Genomic DNA, 4,768 nt, shown 5'->3' with positions numbered 1-4,768 from the left:
ATCAAAACCAATTCAATATGAATTCAACCTATTACAAACCATCTATTTCTTTACATTCAATCAAATGCTACTCAAACCAACCAATCAACTATTCAAACACCAATCTTTATCTAAGCCAATTCATATTAGAACATGCCATTTCACTTTAATTTTTGAAACACTTATGCACATAAACATGTCATTAGCTTTTAGATCTTAAACAAGGACTTCAACAATCAAGATCATGTCACATTTTTACTAACACATACAAAGCATCAACTTATCAATTACATAACCATTTCAATCATCTACTAACCAAGTTACCATCTCTATCTTAATCTATGTCATTCTACATGCCATACACATAATTATAGATCATCATATCTTTTTGCATAAATACATATATGTCAACACCAAATGTGAATAAAAACACTAACCAAACATGTTATATGAAATAGTTAAGTCAAGTTTGCCAAGTTTGTGAACATCTATTTACATACTAAAAACACATCAAGTCACTTATATACATGTCACAACCTTAAACTCAAAATGATCATATAATTACCGGTTCAGTGATAGGATAGTGTGAGCTTCAAGATGAACCAACTTGATGAATTCTACAAGGTGACGATCTACAATGAAAAAGGAAAACAACTAAGTAAGCATATAAGATGCTTAGTAAGTTCATAGGTATTGAACAAAACTTACCTTATCTTTTATCTAAATACAATAAGCTGCCATAACTTGATATAGTTTGGCTAGACATGACAAATCAAACATCAATAAGGTGAGTTTTAATTTGTAACTTAACCATATGATACGACAATCACATATCATGTCAATTCATGTCATTTTAATTAACAAATCTCAAAACTATTCAATTAAGGAATATACAATTGCATACATGTCAAAGCCAATATTCTAATACATTGTTCAAGCTCAATTCAATACTTCACCATATGAACATCAAAATCATTATATCTCATTTCAATTTCTTATTTCATATAAAATGTTTCGCCCGATGAACTCTAGTAAATACATAGGTATCTACACCACACTTGTTCGTCATACGAGCTGAATATATAAGCATGTCAGCTTACCTGTCCGGGCTAAACATTTATAATGACATCAGCTTACTTGTCCGAGCAAAACTTGTGTCACTCATATTTGAGAATTCGCAACAAATGCTAGTTAATCGTATCCTAACCTTTACTAAGTTCACATGGGCATTTATAACACATGTAAACATTTTTTTTCAATTTAGTCCAATTATAGCCTTTTAAAGCAATTCACAATCAAACACATATATAATTACAAATCAAGTATACAACACCTATATAAACAAATACCATATGAACTTACCTAATCAAAACACCAAACAAGTTGAACCTTCAATGACTAATCAACAATTTTAGCTTTTCCTTGATTACTTCTGGTTTGATCCAATTCTTTATCTATACAATTATTTCATTCAATCCATCAATATCAAACATTTATAAATTATTCCACAATATGAATGAACCTAAATAATCTCATTTTTCAATACCTTTAAAGTTTTACATTTTATTCAATTTAGCCCCTAAAATCTAAATAACCATATCCTTTAATTTTGAGCCTCAATTTAAAGACCGAATTTAATTACATTCATTAGAGACCCTCTACTACATATTTATACCAAAATTTCACAATAATTTCACATTTTATTCACTTTAGTCCTTATGTGCAAAACTAACAATTAAATTTACAATCTAGCTCTTTTACATAACATAAGCTTAAAATCTATCAATTTAACATCAAATTCTTCAAGAAATCAACAATGATGACTTTAAAAAAACTTTAACAGTTTTACAAATTGGTACATGGGTTAGTTAAATCAAGTTTCCATGGCCTCAAAAACATAAAAAATTACAATAAAAAACGACTTAATTGAGCTTACCTAATGTTGGCTGAAAGTTTAAAGCTTCAAAAGGGTTTTTCATTAGGTTTTTTTAAGCTTTGGAAGACAAGGAAGATGAAAGTGACTACAAAAGTCCACTAAATATCTCATTTATACTATGTTTAAAACTTAATTAACTTAGTTTAATTATACTAATTATGTTTTAACTAGCTTAATTAACCATTAGTTAGAAATTAGTGGAATCTTCCATCATCTTTCACTATCAAATCTTCTAAAATGGTTTAATTTTCATTTTGGACCTTTGGCTAATTGTAATATTAGTCCTTAAGCCTTTGGCTAATTAAAAACCTATAGTGATTGAACTTTTACAATTTAGTCTCTTCACCTAAATTAAATAATTAATAGACAAAATTGATGGGCCAAACTTTAATATATTTTTACACCAACTCCGTAAATATTCAGATTTAATATTTAAGGACCCAATTTACGTAAATAGGGTTCGAAAACCATCTTTTTTGTCACCACTAAAAATTGGGTTGTTACACAATTGGCATGCCAATAAGGGACTCCTACTTTGTACTTTAGTAATCTTATTACTTGTACTTCAATTCTCATGTTCCTGGCACTTCGGTGCAATCTTGATATGGTCTTTGGACACTTTCTCTTCAGCGCCCCTATTAATATAATTTCGAATAATTTGTCCTTAGCATCCCATCTTTTTTTTCTAGGCACACTAAGGGATAACGTTAACTAGCTTTGAGTTTTGAGAATAGCTTAATTTTAGCATCATAAATACAAATACTTGAATTGTTCAATGCAATTCTTGTATGTCTTTTCATGGTACTAAATTGTTCTTTGTTTCTTTAAATTGTCATGTAATAGCCATTCAAATTAGTTCAAAGTATATTATATAATATTGTACATGAGCTAAATCTCAGTTCTGAATGTGAGTATATAAAGTATTATCCATACTATATTACTAAGCTTTAAGTTTAGCACATCTTTGTTTTTGCGCGTAGGTCTTCTGAATCAGGGCTCAATGCATCTTGGGGATCACAAGAAAACACCATTGTCAACATTGAAAAGTATAAAATATTTGTATTCGCAATTGGTACCTAGTGGCATGTTCTACAAAAGTCATTTAGGGATACATATATAAATGTTTCATATAATTATTAGTTATAATGGTTATGGTATCTAATTCTATTTTGTTCATTTTTTATTGGCCTTGAGCTAAATTCTATAACTTTTGAATCTATTTATACAAGCCATGATTTTTGACACTTTAGATTGGTTTTTGGGTGATTTTATATAAGCTTTATAGACTAGTTTAATATCTTGATTGTTATGACATGTTATACCTCATTTTGAACATGTCACATGAGCATGGATTGTGACTATTAATCTATTTTCCAAATGTGGTTTGTAAAAGTCTAGTTTGGAGGTGTTTTGGTGTTTGTTCTCGACTAATAATATGTGTTATTTAAGATTCTAAAGTATTGGTAGAAAGGTTCAGAGGTATCGCCACAAGTGACTCAAAATGCCTCAATGGTTGTCTAAAGCACTCTTATCAGTACATCTAGGCACTTCTACAGCAATAAGTTCCCAAAGTCAAGAAACTGCATAGTGTTGAATTGTTTTGACTTTTCGGGGTCAGTTTTGGGTCCCGAGCACCTCTGACCTCCCCTGAGCGTCTTCAAAATTATTTTAAATTATCTCTAAATTCTTTTAATTGATCAAAACTTGGACCAATGGTTTTATGAAAATATTTTTAAAGTTTCAAGTTTAGTAAAACTCTTATTCCCTCAACCCAAACTACTTCACTTTCAACCAATAAGCCTTAAACATATGGTTTATGAACTTGGTTCTAACATGTTTTCAATGACTCAAAATGATTTCAAAATTGTACATTACTCTTTCTTAAGCATTCAGAATTATTTTAAATAAATTCTATAAAGTTGTTCAAATGGTATTTTATTAAAGGAAAATTTTGAATATGGTTTGGAAAGTGCTTTGGTAACACCTCCCATTCGTACCTTATGTTGGAACATGTAACACCCCTCACCCGCCCCTGTCATCGAAATTGAGTTACGAGATGCTACAATACAAAACAACACAATTATAAACAATTAACAATAAAAAAATTTCAATTCCTTTAATCAAATCAATAATGAAATAACATTTAAAACTTTTCCCAAGTCTTCTTGGAGCTTACCTGAGCTCTCAATTTGACCCGAGAACAAATAAGGATCAATTTGCAACATTTTCAAAAGTTGAAGATAATAATGCAAAATAGGGGTCACATGACTGCATGTCTAGGCCATGTAACACTTTGAAACTGTAACAGCCTATTTTTCAGTGGTGTCAGAAACAGTGGTTTCGAGGCCACCAAATCTGACGAGTAAGTTCATAAATATTATTATTTAATATTTACAAGTCAAGTGTGATTTTTAAAAAGGTTTTTGATTTGATAATTTATGTTATATAAGTGATTTATTAAGTTCAAATGGTTTTAGAAAATGAGGTATCGGGACCTTGCTTTTATAAACCAAGCCGTAAATATATTTATAAATATTTACGGAGTGTCATTAAGGTGGTATTAAAGTTTTGTTAAGAAATTTTAACGTTTTGATAGCTAATTAATTAAAAAGGACCAAATTAAAAAAAGTGCATTCCTGGGACTTCGTTCCCATCAATCGGACTTGTAAATATTTACGAAGCTAATTGTATAGTTAATTAGGTTTCGGTTAAGTGAATTTGCTTGAATTAAAAGTAATTAGGTATAAGGACTAAATTGTGATAGGGTGAAAGTTGAATTAGAGATTAAAGAAAAATTAAAAGGACTAAAAAAGCAATTATGCCATTGATATTAAATGAGGCGGCATAAGATTT

This window comes from Gossypium hirsutum, chromosome A03 (genome assembly GCF_007990345.1).
Source record: "Gossypium hirsutum isolate 1008001.06 chromosome A03, Gossypium_hirsutum_v2.1, whole genome shotgun sequence".
NCBI classification, from domain to species: Eukaryota; Viridiplantae; Streptophyta; class Magnoliopsida; order Malvales; family Malvaceae; genus Gossypium; species Gossypium hirsutum.
This window is presented reverse-complemented; position numbering follows the sequence as displayed.